At 39.4% G+C, this 22070-nt stretch overlaps 1 long non-coding RNA gene across 1 annotated transcript in view; it reads left to right on the top strand.

Annotated features, from left to right (window-relative positions):
* Positions 1–22070, top strand: part of LOC141585187 (uncharacterized) — a 200447-nt gene that overhangs the window by 106166 nt on the left and 72211 nt on the right. The window lies entirely within an intron of this gene.

Genomic DNA, 22070 nt, shown 5'->3' on the forward strand with positions numbered 1-22070 from the left:
AGTCTTAGATTAGCAGCATTCACCCCAAGCTGACTGAAGTGCCCTTGGGCCTTAAATGAACATTGGCAGTAGCCTGGCCGTACTCCCTGTGGGCATGTGGCAGCGGTTGTAATGGGGAGAGAATCTTCTGCCTGGAGAAAGGGAAGGAAGAGTGTGAAGAACTTTATTTTCTGGTTTGGGTGCCAGCTCAGCTGCAGTAGAATACAGCACCAGGTACATTTCCAAGGTGTCTGTCTTCTGGCCCTGGCTCCTAGACGGCATCTCTGGACCTGTCTGGAGCCTGGGAAAGCTTGCCATCCTGAAAGGAAGGACATTAAGTCTGGATTACTTTGTCACCTGCTGATTGTAGAACCCTAAGGCCTTGAACAAACGTAGGTGATAGCCAGATAGTGGTTACAGTGGGTATTGGGTGAGACCCAATTCTGTGCTGGCTTCAGGTCTGACACAGCAGAGACCCAGTGGTAGTGGCCCCAGGGCTGCTTGTGCTGCTCCTTCCCCAGCTCTGGAAAGCTCAGCACAGACAGAGACTCTATTTGTTTGGGAGAAAGTGACGGAAGAGAAGAAAAGTCAGTCCTTGGTAATCCAGAGAATTCTTCTGTGTTTTCTCTAATACCAATGTGGCACCTCTGCAGGTCTGAAAGAACCATTACTGGGCTTAGGATACCCCCTAATGCCCATATGGCTGCAATAACCAAAAACTTAGATCACAACACCTTTGAATAACTGGAAAACCTTTCCAAGAAGGATAGGTACAAACAAGCCCAGACTGTGATGACTACAATAAATACCTAACTCCTGCATGCCAGACACTGGTGAACATCACGAGCATCAAGACCATCCAGGAAAACATGATATCACCAGACTAACCAAATAAGGGACCAGAGACCAACTGTACCACCACACCTGGCTACTTTCTGTATTTTTTTGTAGAGATGGGGTTTCACATGTTTCCCAGGCTGGTCTCAAACTCCTAGCCTCAAGTGATCTACCTGTCTTGGCCTCCCAAAGTGCTGGAATTATAGGCATAAGCCACCATACCCGGCCCAAACTAACTTTTAATAACTCCTTTGCTTTCTATTTATTTATTTATTTATTTATTTTTATTTTTTTTTTGAGATGGAGTTTCACTCTTATTACCCAGGCTGGAGTGCAATGGCGCGATCTCGGCTCACTGCAACCTCCGCCTTCTGGGTTCAAGCAATTCTCCTGCCTCAGCCTCCTGAGTAGCTGGGATTAAAGGCACGCGCCACCATGGCCAGCTAATTTTTTGTATTTTTAGTAGAGACGGGGTTTCACCATGTTGACCAGGATGGTCTCGATCTCTCGACCTCATGATCCACCCGCCTCGGCCTCCCAAAGTGCTGGGATTACAGGCTTGAGCCACCGCGCCCGGCCTCCTTTGCTTTCTGATAAAATAAATTAATTTTGATTAACTATCATTTAAGATAAAAATAAAATCAATTCATCTTATATAACATTATAAATATTATCTGTTCATCAGGAAATTTTTGAAATAATCATGAACTCCAAGTAGGGTATAGTTTGAAAAGTAAAATTATCACCATACGTGGAAAATAAGTTAATATCTAGGTTTAATCTTAGATGGGGGTTTTACATGCTTATGTTTCGATTAGATTTACAATTTAATGCAGATTTTTAAATTTTTTTTAATTTTTTTTTTTTTCCGGAAGAGTGGTATATTGAAAGTGGTTTTCAAATATTGTGGCAACTAAAGCATTTGTTTAACGTTTTACTCCCCAAAACACTGACTTCATAGAAACAACCCTAATGAACTCCTATTTCTTCATACTCCTTAATTATATAATTTGGCTTCTATCTATATAATTTGGCTTCTATCATAGACATTTGGTGACATGTAGGTTGCACTGTTGAAAGTGAAGGCTAAGTTGAAGGGTTTTTGGTACCTCTGGAAGCTGGATGACAAAGTACTGCTCAAGCCAGTGACAGGGCATGCCACCAAATTGATCAGAGCCCAGGAGGTTCAATGGAGAATAATGAACAAGGACTTTGAAGTCTTCTGTGTTGTTTCCCTAGCCTCCTGGAAGATAGGAATCACCAGGGGCACTTATTAAATATTTAACTTTCCAGACCCCTCACTTGGAGATTCTGACGCAATGGTTTTAGGAGGAGCTTGAGAATTTATGTGTTTAGCAGGTACCCCAGGGAAGTTTAAAACACTGTGCAGTGATAGACTTCCTCCACTGTGCTTAAGGGATAGAGGGACTCCTCTGCTCCAAGTGATGGGGTGGCAAACTATGTCACTACCCTGTGCCTTCTGAAGCTCTTCCTCTGGCATAGGAGAGCCACTGTCCATTGTATGTGCTACAGAAGGCACACCTTTGGTCTTTGAGACTAAGTCATGCGATGGCATAGAAATGTTTATCTCTGGTCCAAGATCCACTATCTGAGAGGAAATAGTTTCATGACAAGGATGCAGGCCTAGCTGCCTTACTTCCACTAAATCCTGAAATAGAGCTATGGTCATTAGCAACAATGGTAGGTTCACAGATGATTCACTCTACTGATGATGACTACTGGATTTTTAAAAAATAATTCATTAATCTTTAGATTTCTTGGTAACCAGAATATTTTGTTTTTTACTAATAGAAGCAGGAAAAATAATGGTTTACACATTGAAATTTTCTAGCTTTTCTCTGGGCTTTGAATAGTTCAAGATAATGCTAGAGCCCATACTACTATACAAATAGCTGGGACCTTAGATAAGCAGATGTGTAAAGATGTTTTTTGTTGTCGTTATAGATCTGAACTGGAAAACTCTTGCTGTTCTAAGATTCTGTATCCTTGATCACCAAGATGAGGTACTATTTAGAATTGGATTCTAAGCAGGGGTTATTACATAAACCTTTCCAGTTTTGCTCTCCCAGTTCCAGCATACATATATGTTTCAGATAGTTTTGGGTATAGTTCCGCAGAGTGGGTTAGCCATAGACTTTGTAGTTAATTCTAAATAAAACTGTGCAACTGTGCCATGAATAAAGAGCCAAGAGTCTGTAGTGAGAATTTTTTTTTCTAAAAACGGCATAATTTAGTAATAGTCTGTAGTTACGTGGAATAATAAGTGGCTCTAAAAACACACTAATATTCTTGGAATATATGCTTGAGGCAACTCAATGAGCACGTTTTCTCTTCAGTGTGGCCTGAGTACCCATTTGACATGATATAATAGCAGACTAAATATCAGGAGGGACAGAAGGCGTTGTTTTGAAATTCTATTATAAAGCAGTCACTTAGATATACTAAATTACTAGAAATAATAAATACAGTTTGACAAACTGCAAAATGAATAACCATGAGTTCTGTGGGTACAGGAGTTATACCCATTGTGTTAATTGTTGTATCCCTAGCTCTTGGTACATGTTGGTGCCTAATAACTTTTTCTTGCATAAATCAGGAAATGAATGAATATGCATTCTTGTTATATTAGAGGCATATATGCAGATATTGTGCTTAAAGAGGAGCTGAAAGGGTCTTATATTGAAATTCCCTAATAGTCTGTCTTGGCCTACCTTCTGGGGGACTGAAAATTATTCTCATTTATAGTAATGGTGGTCACATCTTTTCCGGAGAAACAGTGGCCATTCAGTAAGTATAGAGCAATAGTCAGCTTTAATTCTTCTTTCTGCCATTCCTAAAGCTTAACTTCTTCTCATTTCAGCTGCAAATTGCAGAGAAAGAAATAATAGAATCATAGGAGCTCATAGGTGTGAAAGAATCCTAATAAGTGTCTAGTAGTCCAAATATCTTTGGACTACTGGAGTTCAAATGCTGGAGAAATTTTACATCCCACCAAGTTGGCTGGCTGATATTTATCTTGCCCTAGGGATTGGCAGAAGCTTCCCATCTCTTGAGACAAATCATTCTCATCTTGTGTGGCTAAGATTGTTCATCGATTTTCTACAGACTATGCTGAAAATGCTTTCTTCTAAGTTCTACCCATAAAGACCATACGGAACAAATCTTTCTTCTTCATATGACCATTCTTCATACATTTACATACAACATTCATGACCCACCATGGGTCTTTTCATAACAATTATGATGGTTGCCGTTTAAAATACATTAGGTCCTGTGCTAAGCACTTTACAGGCATCATTTCATTTAACCTGCACAATAAACCCACATGGTAGCTATCACCATGAGCTTCATTTTTTAGTCTTGGAGAAGTTAAGTAATAGCCCAAAAGTCGTAGAGTTAGGTAGCTGCAAAACTGAGATTTGAACATGTTTACGTTAGAATTTAGTTTCGGGTCTACTCGACAGTGAATTTCCCGCTGTTGAAGAAGCCTGAGCTGCTTTCTGTTATCGATGGCTAAAACGGCCCTAACAGATACACTCGCCAGTCTGCATTTTGCGGCATCCGGCTTACTCTTGCATTTGGAAAAAATGTTTTTTGTTTCCTGTCTCCAGTTTCATAGCCCTTTTCCTTTTTTCCTAGATTCTTAAAGATCACTGAGTGTGGTTTTGACTACTTCTGACAGGAACGAACTGTGTCTACAAAGCAGAACAAGTAAATTCCCAACTCTGCCAGGCTTCTAGGCAGCATTTCAGGGTGGCATGCAGCCATTACTAGCCCAGCTCTTTCTTTCACTAAATATAAAATGTATACGCTGCCCCTCAGGGAGAGGGGGAATAGTTGGCAAGGTGAGGAAGGGAATGCATTTCCTTTTAGTTATAATCATTTTATATGAATGCATTCTCTTGTGGTTTAGAAAACAGACGTACTAGAGCCTATTTTCTGAGCAATTTTTGGTGTTTCTGAGACTATTGTTTGAGTATTTTACAACTCTGTGTTGATTCAGCGTGGACAGATCATCCCAGTGTTTTATCACAGAAAGCATAATACTCTACCAGACTTCTGTTACATAAACCAAGACAGATTATCTGAGAACATGGGAAAATAAGAGATCCTAGAGGTGGGGAAAGAGGAAACATATTGAGCTGCAAGAGTAAAAAAAAAAATCAAGCACACACATACACAACTATATCTTTAAAATAAAAATATGGAATCCATGCCAGGTGCAGTGGCTCATGCCTATAATCCCAGCACTTTGGGAGGCCAAAGTGGGTGGATCATGAGGTCAGGAGATCGATACCATCCTGGCCAACATGGTGAAACCCCGTCTTTACTAAAAGTCCAAAAATTAGCTGGGTGTGGTGTCATATGCCTATAGTCCCTGCTAAGGCTGAGGCAGGAGAACTGCTTGAACCAGGGAGTTGGAGGCTGTAGTGAGCTGGGATCACGCCACTGCATTGAATCCTGGTGACAGAGCAAGACTCTCCAAAAAAAAAAAAAAAAAAAAAAAAAACAACCAAAAAGGGATCCCAAACATATCTATAATCCCTCTGTCTCTAGGACTTTGAAGCCTAGTCAGAAGGTAGCCCGTAGACTACATTAGGCATGATGATGTTTTCCTGGTTTTCATCCACTCCAACCCGCCTCTGATCTCACGCAGACACAGGTTCAGGCTCTACCAGCTTTCTCGTGATGTCCAGTTCCCTTCCTTTTTCTCTACACAGGCTGCTCTCACTGATTTCTGATAGAACATTATGAACAGTACACCAAGGCACTGGCTGCCTACCCAAACTGAATAAGGTAAACTGGCTGTGACTGCCAGTGTCTGACGTCCAGGGAAGTAACACTACGCCATGGTACCAAAGTCACCTTGCTACCATCTTCCTGGGCCCCAATCAGGCCAGCACGTACCTGGCAAAAAGCACAATTTAGGGTCGATTTCCCTCCTCCTCCAGAGACTTTAAAAAAAAAAAATAAGAAAAAGGGCATATTAGATTAAGCCAACTCTCATTACTGCATTGGAGAGCAGGTGTGTGTATCAATTATAATTCTCCCATTATCATCATCTAATCATTTATTGCTTACTATTCTTAGCAATTTTGCCAATGGATTAGCATGGTCAGGAGGAGAAATTGGAAGTCCAACAGATTTTCTTAGCAAATTTTGTGAGATGGTGGAGAAAAATCTCTAAAATAAAGTACTGGTTACGAAGAGATTTTACGATTATCCGTGGGCTTTGCTTATCTGTGCCCTTCTGATGACGTACTACCCAGATAATTGAAAATGTGTGATATATGCAGAACCCTGTCAGCGTGCAGCAAGATGACACAGAGTGAAACAGCAGATTTGGGTGATGTGGTAGACTGGTCTAAAACAATGCAGTAAAGTCAGCTGAAAACAAATTCAAAAACAAAAAGACAAAGTTACTGAACAAAACAGAATGCAAAATTAGTTTGCAAATATAATGGAAATAAATCCTAGTGTTTAATATTCAGTGTACAGACCCATCAAAAGTCAATTAAAGGTTTAACATTTCAGCACTGATTCATATGTCACTGCATGCGTTCTTAAGCCATGGTGCAAAAATGAGTTTTTTAAAAAAAATAATAATCCTTTATTCATGAGGTCCCTTAGGCCTGCCATGCTCATGAGTCCATCAGTGAATTGAAAAGGACTGTTAGAAATATCATAATAGTCCTCCAGATCTGAGAGATGTAACCCAAAAATGTGTTCTGCCCAATACAGTTGGTATAATTATTTTTAGCTCAAAAAATTATGGACTTCCTTCTACCATGGTTTATTTGCAGTCTTCTGAGATTGATAGCAACCTGTAATTTTATTCATTAGTTTTCCAACTTTCCCAAAGGAAAAAAGAAGTTAAATTCTAGAAAGCTGACGTGATAAATATAGCACAGAGGTCAGAGGGTTCTAAACTCAAAAACTCCTGTAGGAAATAGCACTTAACTGAGAAGCTATATGCAAAATTATTTCAACTCTAAATTCAGATTTTGTTTAAAGTAAAAAGTATTATTTCCTTCCTTCACTGGGGGTTGGGGTAAAGCGGAGGTTGGACCCTCGATGACTGTTTAACACATTCCCGGCAATGAGAGCAGAGCTTGAGGGCTCTAGCCACTTCCTAGGGGATGTGACTGTGGCAGGCTTTAAAAACCCACCCCTGTTGTCCCCTTCTCTGCCTCTCTCAGCTCTACTGCGGTAGAAAAAGGAGGCAAGAGCAGCTGAGCTGATACTTTCCTTCCCCAAACTCAGACCCCTGTCTTTACCCTCGTTCTTTGCTGTCTCAGCATGCTACCAGAAAGGAGAGGGGTGATGATGCAACTTGAGGTCATTCCACGAGACTGGAATTCCAAAAAGAGTGGGAGGGGTTTCTGAACAGCAGTTACTCACTGGATCATCTCTCAGTTCATTATTATTTTAAACAGGACAAGAGGGTGGTAGGACTTGGAGACCACGTGAGATTGGAAGGCATGAGAAGTGCCAGGTGAGGTCAGCTCGCAGGGTTATAAAATAATAAGGTTAGAAAGACATAAGGGAGGCATCTTCTGGGAACTGTTTCCCTGATGAAAAGTTTTTTTGTGGCTAAAAAATTTTCTTGGAGGCTATGACTTTTTTGATGTTTCAGGAAAGTAAGAATGAATAGTTATGGATAGGTTTTGATGTTGTGAAAACAGGTATCAGCCCTTTGATTTTTGTTTGGACTTAGAAATGAGTGCTAACAGGTTAGGAGAGTGTTGGGTGTGTCTCCTCTCTCCGTCACCATGAGGCATTGTGTGAGTTTTGATGAACCCTTCTTGGGCCTCCAACCAGGGTAATACGTTGATGCTAGATCTTTTTTTTTTTTTTCCTTTGAGACAGAGTCTCGTTCTGTCACCAGGCACCAGGCTGGGGTGCAGTGGCGCAATCTTGGCTCACAGCAACCTCCACCTCCCAGGTTCAAGCAGTTCTCCTGCCTCAGCCTTCCGAGTAGCTGGGACTGCAGACAGGGCGCACCACCACGCCCAGCTAATTTTTGTGTGTTTTAGTAGAGATGGGGTTTCACCATGTTGGCCAGGATGGTCTTGATCTCTTGACCTCATGATCCTCCCGCCTTGGTCTCCCAAAGCGTTGGGATTACAGGCGTGAGCCACCGCGCCCGGCCGATGCTAGATCTTGTGTAAACAACAACAGTGCTACTACGTAGAGCTTTAATTTTGGGACAGACTAAATTGAAGCTCCCTGAGCTTCAATTCCCGTTTGCATTCGTGTACGACTGTAGACACATGTGGCAGGGTTATTGTGGAAAGCAAAAATGCCACCTCCTGCTGCCCAAACAGCAGGGTAATTTTGCCTTTCTGCATTCTCCTCCCCTAGTTCCCCAGGAGAGATTTAAAGGAAGGTGGTGGTAAGAGCATTAAGCATCCGTCTTTTCAAACTGCCAGTTTTCCCTTAGTCCCATGGCTCTGTGTATAATCGGAAGAGTTCCTAGAGCAAACTAGGGCCATGGTAGTAATTCAATCAACCCTGAATTTTATTAGTTGGACCATTACAGTTCTGTCTATCACGCTGAGATTACAAAAGCTCCAGGGCATGGACTAGGTCTTCTCTTCTGTCTTATATAATATTAAACTCAAAATGGGCCCTTGAGAAATCACAAATACAAATCAAATGAATATAATTTAACATAAATGTCATTCAACTACTATATGTATATGTAACAATAATGGAAAATTTAAGGAAATTTAGTTAAATCTGTAAGTGAATTTAAGATTGGAACAGAAAGATAAAGTATCTCCTGTGGATTTCTCATTTTAAATTAGTGTGACATTCCAGTAAAATACTGCTTAGCTCAGTATAAAATGTGGCAATAGCTTCTAGAATTTGACCAAAACCTATCATTTGACACCTGTATCCAATTAGTTCTCACAATCTGTAGCTTCTTACATTGTATTCCTGGTATTTATTCCTTTCTGTTTAAAAAGAAATCATCATTATCACCTAGGTCTAGAATTCTAGTGCCTGGTAGGTGCAGGAAGCCATAAAGTCACTTAAAATTTTATGATAATTAAGAAGTTTTTATATTCTATTGATTACATTGAATACAACTTACAACTGTTTACACCATTTATTCATTTCTGCCTGAAACTCGTATTGTGTCTACATCATATTATAGTATGAGGCCTTTCAAAAGACATATTTTTAACAACAGTAGTGGCAGTTTTTTTCCCTGATGTTTGTGTTTTAGGCTGTGTATGAAACTCTAAAGAGTTTCATGTGGCTTTAAGGCCATTAATTGGTCTCCAAAGCAATTCAGATAGCCCTATTTGTCCTTAATTACCCTTTACTCCTCAAATTTAATTGTCTCAGTGTTCTTAGTCTTTCATAAAGACAATTACTTCTCCATTCTCCTTGGTTTACTTTTTAAAATTCCTTTTAGGTGACCCCTTTTTCTTCCTATGCCTGACTGGATCCTTTAATTAACTCTTGTGTGTGCTTTACTGGGGGCTGTGCTTGGGAGTGAATCCCAGTCACAGCCATTTCTGACCACAGTGCTAAATTTTTTCTGCCCTTGCCCAGGATGTAAATCTTTAATTTTTTAATTTCAATACCTTTTGGGGCACAAGTGTGTTTTGCTTACTTGGATGAATGCTGTAGTGGTAAATTCTCAGATTTTAGTGCACCTGTCACCTAAGTAGTGTACATGTAGCCAATATGTAGTTTTTTTTAATCCCCTATCCCCCCTCAGCCTCCCCATTCTGAGTCTCCAATGTGCATTATACCACTCTGTATGTCTTTGTATTCTCACAGCTTAACTCCCACTTCTAAGTGAGAACATATGGTATTTGGTTTTCCATTCCTGAGTTACTTAGAATAATGGCCTCCAGCTCCATCTAAGTTGCTGCAAAGACACTATTCCATTCTTTTTTATGGCTGAATAATATTCCATGGTGTATACATACCACAATTTCTTTTTTCACTCATTGATTGATGAGTACTTAGGTTGGCTCCATATCTTTGCAATTGGAATTTTTGTGTTATAAACATAGGTGTGCATGTGCCTGTTTCATATAATGGTTTGTTTTTTTTTTTCCCTTTGGGTAGATCCAGTAGAGGGAATTGCTGGATTGAATGGTAGTTTTACTTTTAGTTCTTTAAGACATCTCCTCACTGGTTTCCATAGAAGTTGTACTAATTTACATTCCCACCAGAACAGTATAAGTGTCAGGATGTAAGTCTTGACCCATTTTTTTTTTTTCTTTTCTTTTCTGTAAAGACAAGGTTTTACTGTGTTCCCCAGGCTGACCTCTGGTGATCCTCCTATCTCAGCCTCTCAAAGCACTGAATTACAGACATGAGCTACTGTGCCTGGCTGACTCATTTCTTTTTAAACTGGAGACACCATCCACCTTCAATGGCCTTGAGTAGTTAGTTCCATTGCATGCCTCTGATTCAGGCAACACCATGTACATTAGAGTGAATATTTGTATAGTGCTTAGACCAGCATGTCGTCTTAAGTGCTGTGCAACTGCTGAATGCATAAAAAAGTCACTTGTGCCCTTTATGTACTTAGCGTCCCAGACCAGATTGTGCTTTGCTTATGTTTGTCTCACCCTAATTAAGGCCCTTGTTGAGAGTCATTGCTAGAGGGTGCTGAAGCTGGCTGGCACTAGCTTACCAGTCATTTGTTAACTTTTCAGGAGTTTTGTGAGCTGGCTATAAAACATTGCCATAATTAAAAATTAAATTACATGAACTTATAATTAAACAACTTATTTGTAAAAAAAAGAGGTAATAAATACTCAAAGCTTATCACCTCTTAATGGTTTTACTACGTTCTAATATTATCTATGTGTTTGAGGTTATGTCTGTTGCAGCTGCACGCAACCACAGGGCAGCTCACTGCCGTGGTTGTTTCTTTCAATGGCTGTTCTTCAATAGATAGAACAGGTAGGTAGAAGCCTCATGGTGTTTTACATATTACTCTATACCAAAAATGCTTTTCTAAGCAATACCATTGATTTTTTCTTTTAAAAGTATTATACATACAGCAAATGCATATAGGTAGAGTTTAATAACTATTATGTTTAAATATCCATGAAACCACTACCTGGGTCAAAAAGCAGAACATGGCCTGACCAACGTGGAAACCCTGTCTTCACTATACAAAATTAGCTGAGCCTGGTGGTGCATGCCTGTAATCCCAGCTACTCGGGAGGCTGAGGCAGGAGCATTGCTTGAACCTGGGAGGTGGAAGTTGTGATGAGCAGAGATCATGCCATTACACTCCAGCCTGGGCAACAAGAGTGAAACTCCATCTTTCCTGTTATTGGTGAAAAAAATCAAAATAAAACAAATTAACTTGACTCTTACAATTTCTAGCTAACATTTAATTTTTCTACCATTGTTCAAAGAAAAACTGTGTAAATAAAATATCCATATTAGTAGCCTCAATCTTATTACTATTGGCATCCTTCTCAATCCACTTTCATCTGCTTAATTTCTCAAAAACTCAAGAAGACACTGAAACTAAGAATAGGACACCTTAGAAAGGGAGCTATTGGAGAAGAAGCAGAAGTTCCTGGTAATTACAGATAAGATTGCTGAAATAAAGATGAATTAAAACAAATGGAGAATCCACCTGTGAGCTTCTGCACACATTTAAAAGGAGTACCAAAAAGTACAAGTTGAGTAAAAAAGAGAAAAGAATGAAAGAATTTTTTTTTCAGAATGAACAAAACATATAAATGATAAGATTGAAAATAACTATGAAGTGCCATATTGAATAATAGTTTTTAACATCTTAAACTCACTATATCCCTGATAAATTTCAGAAGATGATGAATACCGAGAATAGAAAGTTATTCAAAGGAAAACTTACTTATAAAGGAAAAGGAATTATACTGGTTTGAGACATCTCATCAACATCACTTGATACAAAAGATAACAGTTTAATCACTTTAAGTTATAAAGGGAAAGATTTGATCCTAGAATTCTATTCCAGACCAAGAAAACATTTCTAGAAACAAAAATTGTCTCCAATTTATCCTTTATGAAAAAGTTATTTGAGGAGATATCAAAAGAAAGAAAAATGAATCTATGAGAAAAGAAGGTATGGAATCCAAGAAATATTAAAACTTGTCTAGTAATATGATAAAATCCTAGGATGATCCAAATTGTAGCATGCAGCCCAACATTCCAGAAAGAATGTCTTTAAAAAGAAAGTAAATTGTATTAAAAATTTTTATTGTCAGAGTCAGTCAAGGTGGCTCGTGCCTGTAATCCCAGGACTTTGGGAGGCTGAGGTGGGTGAATCACTTGAGGTTAGAAGTTTGAGACCAGCCTGGCCAACATGGTGAAGCCTGGTCTCTACTAAAAATAATAATAAAAAAAAAATTAGCCAGGTGTGGTGGCAGGATCCTGTAACCCCAGCTACTCGGGAGGCTGAGGATGAGCATGGTTTGAACTCAGGACGCAGAGGCCACAGTGAGCCCAGACTGCGCCACTACTCTCCAACCTGGACGACAGAGTGAGACTCCATCTTAAAAAATAATTGTTATCAAGAAATTGTGTGATACTATCTTATATCAGTTAGAATGGCGATCATTAAAATGTCAGGGAACAACCTCAAGGATCTAGAATCAGAAATACCATTTGACCCAGCAATCCCATTACTGGGTATATACCCAAAGGATTATAAATCATTCTACTATGAAGACACATGCACGCATATGTTTATTGTAGCACTATTTACAACAGCAAAGACTTGGAACCAACACATATACCCATCAGTGATAGACTGGATAAAGAAAATGTGGCACACGTACACCATGGAATATTATGCAGCCACAAAAAAGAATGAGTTTATGTCCTTTGCAGGGAAACGGATGAAGCTGGAAACCATCATTCTCAGCAAACTAACACAGAAACAGAAACCCAAACACCACGTGTTCTCACTCATAAGTGGGAGTTGAACAGTGAGAACACATGGACACAGGGAAGGGACCATCACACACTGGGGCCTTTCGAGGGGTCGGGGGCAAGGGGAGGAAGAGCATTAGGGTAAATACCTAATGCACGTGGGACTTAAAACCTAGATGACCGCTTGATGGGTGCAGCAAACCACCATGGCACGTGTGTACCTATGTAACCTGCACGTTCGTACCTATGTAACCTGCACGTTCTGCACATGCATCCCAGAACTTAAAGTATAATAAAATAATAAAAAGTTAGAAAAAGAAATTACATGATCTTATTGATAAGATAATGATTTGTTTTACTAATCACTGGAAAGAGGACAGTAAGAATCTCTGGGAAAAGGGACTCTTAAAAAGAAATCATAATCCCAATGTTGAACAAAGTAACGTGTCATGAATTTGAGTAATTGATGGATTGTCAGACAAGTAATCTTATTTGATGTTGATGCTTGGGATGTTTTCTTTACACGCAGCTGAGAATTAGGGCTTACTGGGAAGTTCAAATGTGATAACATTTGAAGGCACCCAACACGACACCTTGTATACGGTAACTGCTCAAAAATTAGTTTCTTCTTCATTATCCCTGCTTTAACTCCTAGCATTTCCAACTGCTTTTTGCCAAAACTTGTATTTTAAATAAGTGTATAAGACTTCCAAATGTTTTAAATGATGTTTCGATCATTAAAAAAAAAAATGTTGAATTTCCCTTTAGGAAGAAGTGACAGCAGCTTGGCCAGTTATAAGGAAATCAAATGATTGCTTTGGATTGCACACGAAGTTCTAAAGTATGGCTAATACTCGGAGAGAAATTTTTTTTTGGTGGAAATTCTTGATACTCTCAATATCTTAAAAGAATAATGTAGTGACTGAAAATACAATATTAGAACACAAATACCTGTTCTCTCTGAAGGAAAAGCAGTATATTATAACACATCAAAGTGATACATTTATGATTGCTTCACTCTCTTTCTCCTTTCTTTACAGCAAAGCATCTATTCCCACTGCTCTGTAGCTATAGACATTTCAAGGAGATTGGTGTGTTTCAATAGGTTTCCTGTCTTTCCTTCAAAAGAAGCTGAGTGTATGAAAAACTCTAGGCAGATCATTAAAATTGCAATAATATCCCAATGTGGAAGATGAAAGGAAAGAACTCTGCCTCATGCTGGATTTATTTTTAGTGCTCAATGGGTGTTTTTTTTTTTTGTCTGGTACTTGGATCAGGTCACCCCAGAAGGAAACGATCACATTAACATTGGTGTTTGCTGTGAGATATATTATTTAGTGGGACTGTAACCTTTGAAACATAGATGAAAATGAATGGAGATGATCCTGCATCAAATTCCATTTATTGAAACCAGCTATTTTGGCTAGTGATGTGCCTGACAATTCAAAGTAAACTCATCTCTTTTGAAACAATTTATTGCCCAATTTCAGATAGCAATCTATTGCCTGATGCACGCTGGACCACATACAAAGTATTTGTCACAAGCCCGAGAGTCTTAGAATCTTATTTTATTTGCTTCCACATCAATAGAGCCTTAATTTCACTTCAGAATTCTCCGCAAATGCAAAGTCAATACGGATTTATATCCTATCTGCTAATGAGAGGCAAGTTGGTTATTGATGAGTTATTTTGAGAGAATCCCAGTACTGCTGCCCCTCCTCCTGGCTTCTGTCTCACCTTTCCATGCTTTCATTTCATTAGAGCCTCATCAGAGTGAGATTTGAGGAACACAAAGGTGGCAACATGCAGGGAAGCTAATTTTAATATTTCAGGAACTTGGGGAAAAGGTTTATGGGGAGGAACTTATCTAGAAACTAAACATTTCCATTTGATTTTATCAAGTGACTCCATCGAATGATTGGCTTTGAATGTTCACATAAGAACAGTATTTTCACGATAACTATTTGAAAAACCCCACACAATTCAAAATGTTAGGCAATGTTCTTTTTGCTAACTTTGCGATTTCGGGAAAGATACTTAACCTCATTCAGTTTTAGTCTCATTTATAAAAATAGCTGGGAAGTAACAGCATCTACATCATTGGGTGGTGGGGAAGATTAATTGAGATGAGTTATAAAACATACCTGTGCATATTCAACATAAATTTAATATTATATATGATATAATGTAAACATTCACAAGATTAGTGAAAAGTAACAAAAATGTGGGATCTTTTAAATCGACAAAATCATGCTGAATTTTTGTCAGATTTTAATTTAAAGATTTGTTAAATGCTCCAAGTTTTATATTAGTCAATTAAAACTTTTCATAGAAGACAAAGTTTCGCCAGATTTCTTTCTGGAACTGCTGCATAAAATGGTAAAGCTGCTTTGATGTCATTTACACTTCCCTTTGTCTTTAATGTCCATCTAAAACCACTCTCTCCTCTTCTCCACCTATTGATAGGTGCCCCTTGTAGGTTTTGACTATGAGACCTTGAAATCCATCACATATCTGTACAATACATTTTGGACGAAAGCCCAAAACAGCTCTTGGGAATGCCAATCCTATTTAATCTAAAAAATACTAGAATCTCATTACGTAATTTTTTTTCCTTCTTTCTTTCTTTCTTTTTTTCTCTTTTAGACAGTCTTGCTGTGTTGCCCAGGCTGGAGTGCAGTTGTGTGATCTTGGCTCACTGCAACCTCTGCCTCCTGGGTTCAAGCGTCACCTATCTCAGCCTCCCAGGTAGCTGGGATTACAGGCATACACTACCATGCCCAGCTAATTTTTGTATATTTAGTAGGGACAGAGTTTCACCGTGTGATCAGCCTGCCTGAGCCTCCCAAATTGCTGGGATTACAGGCATGAGCCACTTCACCCGGCCTCCGTTAGGTAATCTTTATAATTGGCCTTGCAAATCACGGAGAATGATCTCTGAAAAAATGTAAGATGTTCCTCAGCTGAAGTATTGCATGTTTAAAGCTTTAAAGCATGTGACTATATATTTAAATCGACAGATTTTTCAAAGGCTCTAATTTTTCAAAATTTAATTATTATTTTTTGAGATGGAGTCTGGCTCTGTTGCCCAGGCTTGAGTGCAGTGGCATGATCAAAGCTCACTGCAACCTTTGCCTCCTGGGTTCATGTGATTCTCCCACCTAAACCTCTCCAGTAGCTGAGATTACAGGTGTGTGCCACCATGCCTGCCTAATTTTCGTATTTTTAGTGGAGACGGGGTCTCACCATTTTGGACAGGCTGGTCTCAAACTCCTCACCTCAGGTGATCTGCCTGCTTGGGCCTCCCCAAATGCTGGGATTATAAGCGTGAGCCACTGCACCCAGGCTCAAAGGCTTTTATTTCTATAATTAATTCAATAGATTATTTCCTAGATCAGGCACAGTATTTTTATTTGTTCTCTATCTCCTTCTCTGGGAATTTTAATTAGAATCATCTTAGTCCTCATTATGCGAGCGCCCATATGTCTTAAGAGCTCCATACCTTGCATCTCCCTGCCCTCTCTGCTCCGTTATGGCTTGTGTGTGTGTGCCTGCGTGTACTGGTTCATCAGTTCTCTCTTCAGCTGTGTTTTATTTTCAGTTTAGCCCATTGATTGAGATTTTTATTTCAACATTGTATGTTTCCTTTCTATGAGTTTTTTTTTCAAATGTAGCTTTCACTTTAAATAATTTCTTTTTGCTAGGCGATCTCTGACTTTATCATCTATTTTACTTGTTTCGTAGGCAGTCATTCTGTATCTTCAGCTGCAACTGCAGTCTCTGCAGCCCCTCGATCTGTTGTTTCCTCTTCCTTTCTCAGTCAATAGTGACTTTCTGGCAACATATATTGTGAGTTTCTTGTTTAATCTTCATTGACGGCTGTCCTTTGTGCCTAAACTGAACACCTGAACAGTCGTTGTGTAGAAGATTTCTTTTTTTTCCCCCTATGGGCAGTGCTATCAACATGGGACTACCTAAATGCTACATGTCAGATCGAGGCTGTTGTTTTGTGGCTCATATGGGTCCAGGGTTGCCTAATGGCTCAGTATCCAGACAGCGCTGCTTCCCTTCGTGGGTTCTGCTCCTCCTGGATGTCTGCTGTCTGTTCTAGCCCAAGTGACTTTCTTTAAATAGAGTACGCCCTTGGGAAATGTTCCCATTTCTATGTGACCCGCAATATTTCTTTCTTTTTTTTTTAATTGCATTTTAGGTTTTGGGGTACATGTGAAGAACATGCAAGATCGTTGCATAGGTACACACATGGCAGTGTGGTTTTCTGCCTTCCGTCCCCTCGCCTGTATCTGTCATTTCTCCCCATGCTATCTCTTCCCACCTTCCCCACCATCCCTCCCCCATTTCCCCCCAACGGACCCCAGAATGTAGTGCTCCCCTCCCTGTGTCCATGTGTTCTCATTGATCAACACCCACCTATGAGTGAGAACATGCGGTGTTTGATTTTCTGCTCTTGTGTCAGTTTGCTGAGAATGATGGTTTCCAGGTTCATCCATGTCCCTACAAAGGACGTGAACTCATCATTTTTGATGGCTGCGTAATATTCCATGGTGTATATGTACCACATTTTCCCTATCCAGTCTATCATCGTTGGGCATTTGGGTTGGTTCCAGGTGTGACCAGCAATATTTCAAATGGTATGTTGCTTCCAAACTTTATTCTGTGGAGCGATGTCCCCTTGAACCTCCTAAGCAGGCATATTATTGGAAGCAGAAATCTGTTATATGCTGCACACGCACACACACAGACACACACACACGCACACACACAGACACACACACACACACACACACACACTTTACAAGCAAGCTGAGCATGCTGTACCTTACTGTGAGTCATTTTTTGAGTGAGTACATTTTAGATAAATGACATCTCTCTCCCTCTTGAACTCACCATTTTATTAACTGTTAATTATAATACTACCTGCTGTATCTGGAACAAAGTCAGATTTTTCCAAATAAAAGGATACTTAATATTTATTATTTTACTTTGTAACATGTATATATATTCTTTTGTATATACCAAGTTTCTTGTTTATCTGAAAAGAGATGGGTACATCAAAAAGTAGTTGTAGAAAGAATTGGTTGCCAATTACCTCACAAATGACCTACCATGAGGTAGGTCTTTAGTCTTTAAAGAATGGGAGTTTATGGTATGAAGCAGCCGTGTACTTGTATTTTCCTGGTCTTTCCTGGGCATTGTTCTCTCGTGGCAGGCATTTTCTTAAAGTGAACATGCCAGAAGCACTCCAGCCCACCATATCCAGACTCCCTGTCGTCCTTGTATGCCTATCGTGTGCAGGGTCGAGGGTGTCCCACATGCCAGGCAGCTGGTGAGCCAGAGCCGTGTCTACGCTGAGTTACACTAAGCACTTTATTTTTATTTGTTTTATTTTTTCTCTGAGATGGAGTCTCACTCTGTCACCCAGGCTGGAGTGCAGTGGTGCGGTCTCAGCTCACTGCAACCTTTGCCTCCCAGGTTCAAATAGTTCTCTCTGCCTCAGCCTCCTGAGTAGCTGGGATTACAGGCACCTTTTTTTTTTTTTCCCCTTTCTATTTTTTTTTTTTTTTAGTAGAGATGGGGTTTGCCATGTTGGCCAGGCTGGTCTCAAACTCCTGACCTCAGGTGATCTGCCCGCTTCGTCCTCCCACAGTGCTGGGATTACAGGTGTGAGCCACCATGCCTGGCCACTAACCACTTTAAAATAAAAAAAAGCTCAAAGTGATGGATCATTCTCCATGGCAGGAGCCCCACTTTGGGGTGAGTGTGATGTAGATGGATTAATTTAGAAAGCGGTGTATTCATCAGGGCAAAGGAAATTCTTCCAGAGGTGATGATGCGGCAGATACTCCCCGTGCTCTCCCATAGCAAGTCGGCCCTCTTGTCATCCTTTCATTGGGCAGCAGCAGCTGCCCCTCCTTCCACAAGCACTCAAGCCTGTTTGTAAACACTGAAGGAATTGATGGGGTCGAGGAAAGGAGGTGCATGTGACCAGGGTCCCAAGCCACAGCTTTTCAGGTCCTGGGAAGCAAGCGGCATTTGCTTGAGTTGTGGCCTCGGAAGGAGAATGTTTGTTTTATGACTTCACTGACACCAGGATTCTCCCCTGCCATTGAGAAGAAAACATTATCTAATTACCTTCAGGTGGTTTACTTATTCTGTAAAGAATTATGTGTAAACATTTTGTACAGAGCTGTGTATTGAATAAACAGCCATATGTGGTTACTAAAAAAAAAAAAAAAAAAAAAAAAAAAAAACCAACATATTGGATAAAATTACATCATAGATAACAAGAAGAAAAAAAGAACATGTGGAAATAGGAAGATGACTGCATAAACAGCATCATACGAAGGCTTGGGCTAATTCTGTAAAATGGAGATGTAAAAACAGGTGTGTGTCTTTCCAAGCCATCAGGCTACCCAACTGTCTGGGAAAGGCCAACAGTATAGATTAGCCATGAGGCCCACCTTGGGTAGGGACAGCATCCTCAGAGTGGTCAGGGGTTTATGGGGCTGAATAAACAGGTAGTGAACTTTTCCCAGGAATCAAATTAACTTGAATTAAAGAGCATATTGACAACTTCAGTAAAACTATGAAAATGTTTTATATTTGAAAGTTTACAATATCACAATTCTCTATAAAATATTCATTTCCACAAGCTGTAAATATATATATATCTTCTTTTGGGCTGGGTGTGGTGCCTCATGCCTATAATCCTAGCACTTTGGGAGGCTGAGGTGGAAGGATCGCCTGAGGCCAGAAATTTGAGACCAGCTTGGAGAACACAGTGAGACTCCATCTCTATTAAAAAAAATCTTTTGGCTGAAATTAACTTTTCTGTTATACTTATTACTTCCGTGCTATGCTTCAGGGTAGCACAAGCTCGTGTTCTGAGAGGCCTACCTTTTGTTTTTAAATGCATTAAAAATCTCAACAAAATGGTGCTTTGGTAAAAAAGGGAGGACTCATAACCTAGGGGTCAAAATTTTGTACTTTTTCTTTCTTCCAAAACAAGTTCTTGTAATATATCCAGGTCTTAGTTCATGGGAAGGATTATGGTACAATTTGCAATAAGTTGTCTTTCCAAAATGCTAATCATCATTCTGTAATTGTTCTTTAAAAAGTTTTTTTTTAATGGATCTAATTTTCACTAGGCAATGTCAGTTGCATAAGTACCATGTGCTATGTCCCAAGGGATTCCCAGGCAAATAGGACACACATCCACTGCCTGTGGTTTGCTTATAGTCTGCAAATCATAGAGAAGCAATTAAGCTGCAGGTTTTATGACATATGAGGGGCAAAGAAAGGGCTATGTGATTTGTATTTGTACTTTGGACAAGGTGAGACCCAGTTAATAAGCATCCACATAGATATGCTTATAGCACCTGTATGTTAATAAAGTTTGAAAGGGTATGCAAAAATATTAATAGGCTATTAACTGGGAGTTGTTATTTGTGGGTGGTAGGATGATGATTGAGCTTTACTTTCTTCATTTTTGTCTGTTTGAAACATTTTCTGTAATAATCACAAGTTACCTGTTAACCCTTAAAATGATTAATGTTCAAGCATTGAACAAGAAAATTGCAATGACCCTTATAGGTTGGGATTAAAGTGTTGTCTTTTAAATTGTGGCTCTCAGACAGACTGCATGGGTAAGATGGTGAGTAAATTATCACCAGTCAACAACCTTCGTGGAGCCTAAGGCAATGTAATGAACAATTATAGCAAGAGTGACAAGCACTGCACTCTAATAGCAAAGTACAGATTTTATAAGAGTAATAAGAATAACAGCTTCATGTTAAGTACTTAAAAAAATGTAACCTTTACAGTAAGTCTACGAAGAATGCGTAATTATCACCTACCTCCCTCTTTTTTACATATGAGAAAACCAAGAGAGGCTGAATTAACTTATTCAAGATAACACGGTTATATGTTTAAGTGTCATGAGATCTAAAGCCTATTTTCAGACGGCTTGCTTAAAGGACAGTGTGTGTGTGAACATCTATATCTATGTCTCTACATGGTATCAGTGGTGAGTTACTGTGCTAATTGTGTTTTCTTTCAGATTTACTGGGAGGTTAAATATTTCAAAATTAAAAGAAAGATTGCCCAGCTGGGAAGACTTGGGATTCAGATACAAATCTAACACCAAAACTCACATACTTAGCCACTTTGCTGCGGTCATTTTGTTACAAGTAATCTCTCAGTTCTTCAGGAATATGTATCATTTTATATGGGAATAGGGCCAACATATTAATATATGGTGAAATATTATATAAACCTACTTTTCTTGTAGCCTCAACTGCCTATTTTGAAAGATAGTATAACTAATTTGGACTCTTGAAGCATTTGACTTCTAAAACCTATTTGGTGTCTCTTTTCTGAAGGGTGTGCAATTTGACTGATTGATTTGTCATTTGAGAAGTATGTATTAATCACCTACCATATACTCAGTCCTGAGGTAGATATAGCTAATATAGAAAAGTTCAAGTTCAAAATATTCTACCTTCTAAAGTGTTTACAGCCCGGTTAAGTAGACATAATACATGTAAAACAAGAATGAACAACACCAACACAAATATATAAGCAGAATTTTTGATATAGACTAAGTTCTTAAAAAAGTAAAAAGACAAGTCAGTGTGGTCTGGAGTAATTAAGGAATGCTTCATGAAGAAGGCAATCTTAGAACTGCTTTGAACGCTGGTTAAGATTGGAAAGTTTAGAAAAGGGCATTCCAGATAGAAGCGATAGAAGTGGTGGCACACGTGGTTGCTGTGTTCATGAAGCCGTGATGCAGCCTTACAAAAGGGTCTGTTAATGGGATGAGTTGGTTGAGACATTCATTCTAAGCTGAGGGGTCTAGTCTTGTTATTACAGGAAAAACAAACAAGCTATTGATGGTTATATTTATCAGAGTGTGGCATGATGAAGCTTTCTGTTTGGAAGTTCCCATTTTCTGTTTATTGTTAAGGCTCTGTCTGAATCGCTTTCATTGAGTTGGGTTTTTGTGTTGCAATCACAGCTTTCAATGAGAAATCTGCACAAATCAATCTTTGTCAACTTGTTACTGCATTCACTACGGGGATGCTGTGAAATGCCTCATCTCCTACGTCTCTTGAGCCCTCTGTGTTGGGGAAAAGGAGCTTCTCTCCCATGGTTTTGATTTGATGTGGATAAAGTCCTGCAGGGCATCACTCCTCATATCTCTTTGCCTGTCACTCATATTTCTCCCTTGGGTAGGGGCAAGTTAATCAGATTGGTAATTTTGGAAGAAGGACCAGGCAAGGAAAGCTCACTCACTGCCTCTCCTC

This window comes from Saimiri boliviensis, chromosome 7, assembly GCF_048565385.1.
Source record: "Saimiri boliviensis isolate mSaiBol1 chromosome 7, mSaiBol1.pri, whole genome shotgun sequence".
NCBI lineage: Eukaryota > Metazoa > Chordata > Mammalia > Primates > Cebidae > Saimiri > Saimiri boliviensis.